Below are 11,387 nucleotides of genomic sequence, written 5' to 3'. Positions count from 1 at the left end.
ATCTTGTTGGCCTTGCTGCTTGTGATAAGAGGAGCTCTCTGACTGCACTGAATTACAGTTCCTCAAAGAGAGGCAGGAGTCCTAAGGCCATGAACAGATACCATCCTGATGGCTTCACATCCTCATACCATATATGAGTACCATAAATACCCTGCTTATGAGATTTGTGGTCTGGAATGCTATATGTATTACTCTCTGCTAGTCATCCCACTTTTCCCTTTCTTCTGCTGTCTGCTCCCACCTAACCAAAATTAATCTCCCAGTAGCAGGAACCTGAATCACTGTGAGGGCAGTTAAGACACTCAGTTGCCCTTGGTACAGTAAACCCCTCAGAAACAGTGTAAGTAGAAGACAGCTACATGGCAGATGTTTATATATATGCACACATACACATATACACACACTCTCCCTCTTTCTAATGTCTTGACACGTGGAGAGCAGCTACACATGCAGCACACTTTGTATTGTACATCAACTTCAAACATAGTCCAAATCAACCGTGGAAATGGCAGCAATTATGGTAAGCTGAAACCAAACAAACTACAGCAACCTAATAGTTTCAATGGCAGGAAAAAGTCCCTCCTCACCCAGCTGTAGAGGCTGATAGGAAGACAAGCCTCAAGGCAGCTTATGGTTTCCTGGCTGTCATCAGCTCTCAGCTCGGATACTTGATATAATGAATAATCAGTGTTTGAACTGATGGAAGTGACCTTAAAATGTACTGGGGAGGGGGAATTTTGCCCAGTATGCACTGGGCAGTGGAAATCATGGTTGAAATACATTTACATATATTTAAGTGTTTGTACTATGGGGTAGAATTCAAATACAATGAAAGTAAAAGCCTTAGTCACTAAATGGTTGAAATATGGAGATTTAGGAAACCAGGGAAAGGGCTCTTTAGAAGACAACACCAGTTAAAGTATGTGTAGCTGGGAATCTGTCCTTCTGAGGCCTGTATTTATTTACAGATGGCAAAGGAAGCCAGTAAGAAGCATGGGGGAAGGTCTTCAATTGACATCTGAAAAACAGTCTTGAAGTTGTCTGCTTACCAGTGCTTTAAAAGCACAGGGAGTAAGGCTCTCAAGGAAGAGCTGGGCTTCCTCCTAACCTGGAGGGGATGTCAGAGACCTGCCTGACATGGTGATGGCAGGAAGGAGTTGGCCAGCTCCAGCTGCCTCCATATTTGTGCTGCTCAGTGCTCCATCAGGGAAGGTAGGTGTCTTTCACTGACCATTCTCAAGACCTCCCATGGGGTTAGGGCTGTGTACAGAAAGTGGGAAGAACCCCAGGGGCTAAAAGGAGGGAATTGGCTGACGTTCCAGCTACCACTGCATCTGTTGAAGGCATCCAGCTTTGAGGAACCTGACAGAAATGTGCTTAACATTTGCCAAGATTTCTTTGAAACTGTATTCCTGTGTTGCTTTGTTCCTTTGAACTGGCCTGGTCACTTGCAAAATTTGAGCTTTAGGGAAAAAAATTAAACCCACTGTGCAGATGTTACAGCTGGGACAGTTAGCATGCAAGAGAAGCTTTTCTAGAATTGCAGATGCACGAAGTGGCAAAAGCAGAGAGGTACGAGCTTTGGGAAGGGCTTTCGTCATGCATCTCTGCTCTCCTCTCCAGCACTGCAGTCCTTTAATTGAAAAATGACCTCTTCGGAAATTTGGAACATGGACAGATTTTTTGCTAAGAGACTGCCACGCACTTATCCCTCTTCTGGCTCTTTAATTTAGGTTAAATTAAAGGAAATAACTTGAGGTTTGGAAACAAATATCTCTAGGGAGCAGGTCAGTAGTATGGTATGGAATGAAGCCAATAGCTGTAGAGATTGTCTAATTTGAATTGAAGTAGGTAAAGAAAAGATAAACCCCAAACCTTTTCTATATGCATTGCTAGCGCTCTGTTTTTGTACTGCATTGTGTCTCATAGTGCAGTGTGCAGCCACCTAGAAGATATCTAAGGTTTACAGATTAATACAGCCAAGTTTTTAGGCTCATGGATATAGCTGCTTACTGAGTGCCCTTCTACCTGTTTTACATCTCTGTGATCTGGGGTTTTTTACTTCTCAGGGAAAAAAAGGGATCATGCTCCTCACAATGACCACGAGGCTAGCAAATTGGTAAGCCGTAACTAAAGTACCATGGAACAGCTGGTGCAGTGTATTTGCACTTCTGTTTGCCCAAATGTAGTTTTTCCATGTGCCTGGCTGCTGTGGCAAGAGCACTACTGTACAGAGACAGAAAGATCTTCCTCAGGGCTGGTGGGAATGGTGAAGATAACTATGTACCAGAACTGAGAGATACTCTTTTACAGAGAAACAAGGCTACAGCCTTTCTTTTTCCCTTTCTGCTCCCTCCTTACCACCATAAAAATATTTCCTATCCTTACCTAGTGGTAACATTATAGTCTGTGATGTGGGGCAGGAAGGCTGAGAAATCAAAACCCCCTTTAAATCTCCAAACCACAGAAGGAGCACCAGTGGAAAGCCACAGTGCTCTTCTACTCCACTTCCCGCCTGACCAGTCTTGGTTGTGGTTAAGTATATAGCCCAGATTTTGCATTACTCAGACACAGCTCTCTTTTAAGCAGGAGTGTCTTCACATTTCCAGCAGTGGTAGTGATTGATTTGATGAGGACCACAGACCCTTGGCAGAGGGGCTGCACCTGCACTTGCCAAACCTTCTGTTGTATTACACTGAAGTGAGGTTTTTGTGCTGTAGTCATGAAGGTGCTGATTTACAGAGAGGCTTTGGAATGACCAATCTGTAGAGCAGGTTTTCCTGGTAATTTTAAAGGACCAAAAAAAAAAATGGAAACAGGAAATTAGGAATATGCACAACTGAAATTCCTCTCTGCTCCCTTGAGCTGCCTTAATGGCTCTGTTTAACCTCTGTATGGCCACTCTTGGCTTTCTCTACAAGTGGTGTTATTCTGTCAGAAAGAAGATAGTATGTTACCCCAGACAAACACAAATGAACAAGAACACAGAATTCTGTATTTTGTTTTTTCACTTTCTTAAGCCCGTCTGCTCAAATATGACAGTTCTCTGATGTCAGGGAGTTCAGTCATTCTGTATCTGGCAGGTAAAAGTCATAAAACATAGAAGTCCCTGGAAAATTCACAGCCCCTGTTTCTGTAAAGAACAAACTAAGCAGAACAATCAAACTGTTTGCAGTAGACACGTGGAAAGAGAGCAGCACCTCTCTTTTTGTTCCAGCCTCCTTATCCAGAGAAACGAGGCTTCAGATGCATTGGCAGGGAAATGTGCCAGAGAAGGCAGGGAAAGATGCTATGGAAGCTGACTACTCGTTATCTTAATGATGTACCAAGCCTGGAACATTTAAAAAATAGATGTAATCTTTGGAAAACCACAGAACAGACAAATATATATGTGCTTATATTCCAATGTGGTCAAAAGAGACAAGTCTTTCCAAGCACTTCTTCAAAAGTATTCTTTTTCTCTGTAAAACAGAATGCTGCAATTCTGGTAAAAAGTGTCCATGAAAATCAAGTGCTACCAGAATGCTATTTTTTCTGAATAGTGAAATTGTGAAAAGCCTGTTGCTTACTTAACTGAAATCTCATGTTTTCACAGAATTTGTGGGCTTGGCAAGTCTTTCATGAAGTAAATATTTACCTTTCTTACCACAAAGTGTCAACACTACTTTGGGCCTAACTGTTACCAGGAATATAGTTCATTTTTATTATCTTGATCAATTACAAAATGTAAGAAATTACCACAATTTCAAATTAAATTTAGTAATAAAAACGAATTAATGGACATATATGTCCAGGCAGCTCACACTAGTCTTCAACACTGAGTTACTTAGTACACTCATAAGTCTGTCATTAAGTCCCTAAGTGTATGTATCACATCTAAGTGTTTCTTTCAGTTTCAAAGCACAGGATAAGGCACTATTTTTAGAGTTCAGATTTGTCAATGCAGACTTTATTGGACCATCAGTCAGGTGAAGCAACCAACAGTAAAATAAAAGTTCTAGCAAACACTCCTGTGGATAAGCATGTAGTAACTGTGATTTGTGGTGACAGGGTTTATATTAGATGTAAAGAGATGGAAGCCACAAATATGCCTAGATCACCTATAGGTTTAGTGAATTTAAACAGGAATAACTATTATCCTCGAATTCCTATCAGTTGCAAATCACCTGGGCTTTGCTTCTTAATGCCTTTGATACTCATAATTCTCCTAGTAAAAACATTTAGGCAGCCAGTTAGAAGGCAGAAACGATAACAAGTGATTTAGGTGACTGGTTGCCCACATGAATAACAAAAAGAGCAAATTCAATTAACATTTTCCAAATAGCTCGAAGCATGAATGTAATTCTGCCAAGCTATTTGGTACATACTTGCAAATAATACATTTGGGGAAACGCACATCTGGTTTCTAAGTAATTTGCTGAGGAAAAAAAGTATCAGCAACAAGTTTATGATGTAATTTAGGGGCTTAATGATGCAGATAAGCATCTAGTGGGAGATTTATGCCTGTGTTCTTTTGAAAAATCCAAAAGTATGTCCAGTGTACAACTTTAGGCTGCTAAATACTTTTAAGATTTGGTCTTAGTTTCAAAATAACTATACATTTGCAACAAAGACCTTGACCTGGGTGAGTGTGTAGCTGCACGCTTTTTGCCAGTCCATGCAGGTGTGGGCTGCAATGTGACACAAATTTTGTGTCAGATTGGTTCGTATCCTTGCAATTAGAGCAAGACCACACTGAATGATTAGTAATGGCTTCTCAGAAAAATAGAAATAAATTCCTCCACAATAGCACTGTGGTTTTGAATTGAAGGGGGAACCTGTAACCCTTTATGTTTCACAATCTTACATAGGGAACATTTGAAATTTTTATGGCAGGGCTATACATAAGGGGAAAAAAACAGGGAAACATTTTGTATTCTGTTTATATTAAAAAGGGAAAAAAAGAAAAAAGAAAAGAGGGATTTCTGCATTTGTGGAAGAAATATTAGGAAAGAAATTATTCCATAATACAGACATACTAAAAAACTGAAGGGGTGCAAGAAGACCATCGCTAGAAGAATGAATTATTTCCTTCAGTAGGAGGTGCCTGATCTTGTCTTGGAAAGAAAGGAATCTTTCTTACAGCAAATTAATTCTAGTCTTTACTCTAGAGGTGAGTGTTAAAAATTTTTCACAAACAGAAATACCTCAAAAACACAATTTCTGCAAAAAATCCTACATAATTCTTAACAGGAGTTGACTGCACATAGAAACAGTTATTTGGTACTGCAGATCCTGATTATTTCAGCATTGCTTCAGCTAATCTTTGACATGCAGTTAAGGTAACCTGAACCATGCCATTTAAAATCAAAATAGCTATCTATGCAGACTTTTATATTTCTGCTGACAACGCCATCATAAAGAAACAAACCAACGCAAAAAGATCCAAACATTTGCTTTCTTTAACAGCTTCTTTCAGAAAGGCTGTTCTATAAAAGAAAATTCACATAAAGGCACACAAACTTTTCTAACCTTGTGAGCTTTTTGCTGAGGGTTTTTTTTTTTTTTCTGTTTTGTTTTTTTGTTTTGTTGGGTTGTTTGGGTTTTAGTTTGGTTTTGGTTTTTTAAAATTTTTGTTGGTTTTGTTTGTTTGCTTCCTTTTGTTTCGTTTTGGGTTTTGTTTTGGCTCTGATTTTTATGGTTAATTTTTTAATTAAAGAAACCTTTCTCCTGCAACAAAAATAAATGTTTTCCCCAGCCAGCTTCTCTGGAAAACTTGTAGTTTCCCTGATCAAGTCTACTAACACCCTCTGGGCTGTTGACTGAGCCACCACTTCCTCCCACTCGGTGCCAGTGTTGTCCAGTGTGATCAATAAGGGTTGGGCTGTGAGATGGAGGTGTATTTGCAGCACATGAACATCTGGAAGTCATTCCTGGCTGGAGTGGACTGTGAACACACTAGGCAGACAGGATCCTGTAACGTCTCTCCTGTCTCAGCCTTTAGCTGCCTCCGAGGGCAAGACAATGACAGCACTACTGTGAGTGAAAGTATTTATGTGTTTATGGGACCACAGGTATGAGCTTTTTTTCCTGCTGGTTTGTTACACACTCTGCAGACATCGAGTGAGCAGGGACATCGTGGGGACAGGGCAGACCCTGAGCAGTGTGACGGGGTGATGTACTAACCACCATCCCCAGGATCGCGATGACGTCCTTTTCTCCTGCTTGTTGCAGCAATGTGTTCCTATCATCATTAGGGCTTTCTTCCTGGAGAACAACTTTGACCTAGAGCATATTTACAAGAAGAAGGGTGTCAGCTAACACCATCTAGCCAAATGGAGTAATTCTTTAAGGGTTTTTCTCTTCCAATTAGTTTTTGAATAAGATTAGTATCTCTTGAGTTAACTCACCAAACAGTTTGAGGTCATTGCACAAATGTAAAAGCCACAGAAAACCAAGGTTCACATATATATAAGCATTTGCCTGTCTCACTGGACCAGAGCAGTGAACATGGGAAGTACATGCACCATGAAACTAGAATCTCAGTTTTAAGGGTTTATCTTTGCCAGGCAAAAAGGTGCAGCACAGAACCAGATGGTTTCAAATGCGGTGTGATCCTTGCAGCAATTTTATGGGTACACAAGCAGGCCTCAAAGCTGCTTTCAGAGACCAACTGTACCAGAATGCCATGAGGGTACAGTCTCTGTTGCTGCTCTCTCTGTATCCTTGTCCTTGCTCAGTCATGCTGTCTGAACTGGGACTGCAGCCCAAGCTAAGCTGACCCCTCTCTTAGTTATTTCATTGCTCATGACTATACCATACTTACTATCATAGGCACTCATATCTCTTCCTCCCCAATTTCAGTCACTTTTTGCCTTTCTATGTGCAGTAGTTTCATGTAATCAGTCCATCTCTTCAGCTTCCTTTCCTATACCTTCCTTGGTGTGAGACACTGTTGCAGGAGCCACCACTTCCTCAGAGCATAGCAAGTGAATGAGATCTTAAAACATCCACCATAAAGGTAAGGGTGCTGGTTTCAGATCTGAAACCAGCACAGTAAAGAAGGACTTGACAATAGGGCCTATCCCTTGAATGCCTGGTCACTGGATTGAAACTTTGGAAGAGGCATGGTTTCATCCTTTATGTCTCTATCAAATGGTAATAAATTCTTCAGTTACATTATAAGCCTATACTATTTTTCAGAAGGATTCTTTCCATACAGGTCAAATGAGCACAAGTAAAATCCAAGAAAATCCATGGGAAAAAAACTTCATGTATAGACATTTCCATAATGCTAACAAACAAAATTTCATTTGACTTTCTGATGCCACTTTCTCACTGTCTCATCTTTTTTATCCTGATTTTCTAGAAATATCCTATGAAATATAGAATTACAGAATCATTTAGGTTGGAAAAGACCTTTAAGATCATTGAGTACAACTGCAGACTTACACTTGCCAAGTCCACCACTAAACTATGTCCCTAAGTGCCACTTCTATACATCTTTTGAATATTTCTAGAGATGGTGACTGGAGCACTTCCCCGGGTGGCCTGGTCATATGCCTGAAATTTCTCACTTAAAGTCCCATAATCATCCTTTTTCTTCTGAATAGGTTGCAGTTTAAAAATATCCTTTTACAAAGTGGGATCATTACATGAACATCTTCAAAGTACCAAGCCACAATTTCTGTGCTGAATCCAAGATGTAGAACTTGAATTAAGTGCATTGTAGTACGTTTTTACTGAATTCATTTTCAGTGGGCTTGAAATAAACGTGCTTTAGGCTATAAATACATTCCCATCCTCTGAAATCTTGACATGCTGTAATGAATCTTCTAGCCTGTGGCCATCTTGAATGAAAGCTTGGAAAATCACATCAACAACTGATTTAACAAGAATCTTTAGACCTAAGAATCCTATAACGTTCAATAACATTAAATCACGGTATAAAAGCCTTTTTTATTTACTAAAATTATTTAAATAAAATAAATTTAGCGTGTAGGTTTAGGCACAAATGTTTGTGGTCCAATGCCTCTTGTTGATCATCATCTCAAAACAGGAGTACAAACACATCTGCAGATCAGACATGAAGGCTTGTATCAATATGATGTTCCTTTAAGAGGAAGTAGCAAACATTTTTTTTGGCAGAAAAGAAACAAAATATCTCCTTTAAACCATAACTGGAAAGGTTTATTTATGCTCTTAGCATGAGTAAAGTAGGGATTATGGGAATTTAGTTCAAAAACTGTTGTAAAAGACTTGTCCTAATAAGCAAAGTGCCTGAAGTAGATACCTACAATAACAGCAGATGTCAACACATCATAATGAGACATGTTATTCTGATTTATACTTTTCATTTTTACATTACTAGTTACAGTTGGACATTTAAAAAGCATTTTCCTCTTTTTATTGCCAGTGAAATTGTTTTACAAAATTATAAAACAATTAATTTTTTTTTTTAGTATCTGTTATTGTTCATGCACACTCTTGTATGTTTATGAGTTTCATGCCAGAGTGGTTTTGAAGGGAGAAAGTTATTTTCTTGTTATTTATGTATAATCTAACTTCAATTGGAATAGAAAATAATGAGTCTGGAATAATAATCTGTTTAATTGTTGACAAAACAGATGGAGTAGTTTCAGTCTAATATCTTTCCAATTTTTATTGATTAGAAAAGGAAAAGTGTGCAAGCTAATGCTGAAAGGTTTTTCGTTAACAAATATAAAGTGTTTTATTTTATTCTGTCATGGGTGCCAGCAGGTATATCTGTATTTCAATTTCTTTATTTCAAACCACCAATAAATTTCATTCAACCCATTGTAATCTGGGCACCTCTCTAGGAAATACCAGTGGACAGTTAAGTAGCTAACAAAAAAGTAATCAGCATATTACTGTGTGGGGAAAAAAAACCCTCTGTAATCATTCAAAAAACTAGCAGAATATGGTTAGCAGAATGTTCATGAAAATTAGGATATAGGTTTCTTTAAAAACTGAAATTAAAAAAAAATGAAATTAAGCCAGGCCAGTTTCTAAGCTGAGCTCCTTGCAATGATTCCAGCTAGTCCCTCTCATTCCTTTCTGTGCCTTTGGGGCCACATTTCTGTAGTGCTCCATGTTGCACCTGGGCTTCCTGATTTTGCAGTGGGCCAACACTGCTATGCAAGCTCCAGAGCACTGCTGGACTTCCTGCCTCCAGATATGCTACTGGTTTCTGGTACAAGGCACATAATTGGTTCTGCCAAGTGTCTGGATTAAGATAGCAGGAGGTTCCTGGTTTCTCTTCCCATTGCTCCTCCTGGGCTATGCTGGGGTGACCCTGGAGATAACTGCTAAGTTGATGAAATGGGCCAACGAGGTGATGGATCCTGCCCCTGGCTCCAGGCTGTATTTACACACCAGCCAAACAGTGGGGTCATTGCATTGAACAGAAGGACTAATGACAGTGGTTCCTGAAAGATATTTTAAAAGACAAAGGTGCTGAAGTCTGTAATGTGCTCAGTGGCTGTGGTCATAAGGGTCATGAAGCCTTATCATAAGCTAAAACGACTTTTTGGTGTGCCCCCAAACTGCAGCCTTCAAAACCTGCTCAGTAATAATTTTTTCAGTGCTGCTCTCAAGACACTGTTCAGTAATCCCTTCCAAAAGGCATATCCAAACTCATTCCTCTCCTGGAGCACTGGCAAGAAAAGTGTTTTGCTGGTTTTTTTTGAGGACTACAATGTCTCCTCAGGCATGTCCACCACATATGCAATTTTTGTTTTCATAATCCTTCTTTCAAGTTTAACAGCAACCACAAAATGGGATTATGGAATTAAATTAGTTTTTATTTTTATTAGTTTTATTTTTCAGATCTAATAAAAAGCCAAATTTCTGTTTTAGTGGATATAGATTATATCTTACAGAAAATGCATTAGACTTAAGGAAGTGTTGCAAATTCTTCAGCGTAATGCTGAAATTTTGTCTTCATATCTTGTGTTATCTGAATCCTTTTTCCAACTGGTTTCACACCAAGGTGAAAGCCATCATCAGAAGACAGATTTTCAGATTTTTCAGTGAAACAGTGTGCATACAGATGTTACAGCCAAGGTGACGGAGGATGGACCTATCTCTGTGGTGACACAATGGGTATTATTGCTCTGCACTGGGCTCTCTGTAACATATGGAGGTAGCTAAGCTAACCCCTAAGGATGGGCAAACATTTTAGCCATCTCACCAAGTGGCTAAACCTTCTGTGCTTCTCTGCATTTTATTGTGCCAGCCTCAGCAACTAATCCTTCAGCAGCATTTGCAACATGCTGGGTAAGTTGAGTATGGTGTGTGAAGGGTGATAAAAGTCCATTGTATGAACAATACGGGCAAGAGGAGAAAACGCCACACTTAGAACACAAGTGAGCTTGAAGATGAGTAGCTGTTTTTAACTTTGCCCTTGTTTGAGAATCTGAAAGAACAGCGCTTTTCTCCCTGTTCATGTTTGTGAATGTGTAAAGATTATATAGTTCCAATGTCAAGGACAGTGAGAAGCATCTGAGCTACAGAAGGATCACAAAACAAGGCTGTATGGTGTCACACAGTTCAGTTAACCTGGGTATATTGTTATATGGATCACTTCTTGAAGCAACTGAAACTTCTCACTGGGAATTTTATTACCTATGATAATGTAAATGCTATGCAAATATTTTATCTATTAGAATCTAAAAAACTAAAGGTTGTATCTTTTAAGGCTTACTGTGGTTTTCCCAAGTGTGTTGTCATTGCTGTAGCAAACCTTTCCTGACCTCATGGAAAAGGAGGAAATAGGTCTGCTCAGTGGATGAGTGGCCCAAATGCTTCATATTCATCAAGCATATAGTGCTCCATGACAACCAGTACGATTGCCATTGAGAACAGTTTTTGCAGATGGGATTTTCCCTGGCTTACAACACAGTTTCTGTGTTGAATACTGCTAGAATCCCTGCCCCACCCTATCAGCTGGCTGTCCCCACTCCTTTCACTGCTAGTCTGCTTGCTAAAGCAGTTTCAGTTTTGCCAGCATTTTGCATGTGGCAGCCAATATTTGCTTGCAAAAGTTCAGACTGTTGCTAATGGTGCTGAAGCCTGTCCTGTGTTGCACTGATTGGAAATTTCCAGGCTGTGGATAGACCCTTACAGGCCCCAAACAGCTGCAGCTCATAAATGAACTGTATTTGCTGCTGGTCTGGCTTGTCGCTGGCAAGGAGGAGAATATTAAAATCCTATAAAGATACTATCAAATTGGGAAATACTGCACAGTGTGCTTTTGTTTCTTTTAAGGATGAAGAAACCAGACGAGAGGGGACTTAAGCTCCCTCTGTGCATATATGCAGAGCGGAAAGAAATTAGATTTAACTGACCCCTTGATGAGAGTACTTGATATTTGACTATATTTAATC

The sequence above is a fragment of the Prinia subflava genome, chromosome Z, assembly GCF_021018805.1.
Source record: "Prinia subflava isolate CZ2003 ecotype Zambia chromosome Z, Cam_Psub_1.2, whole genome shotgun sequence".
Taxonomy (NCBI): domain Eukaryota; kingdom Metazoa; phylum Chordata; class Aves; order Passeriformes; family Cisticolidae; genus Prinia; species Prinia subflava.
Note: the sequence above shows the minus strand (reverse complement) of the source record.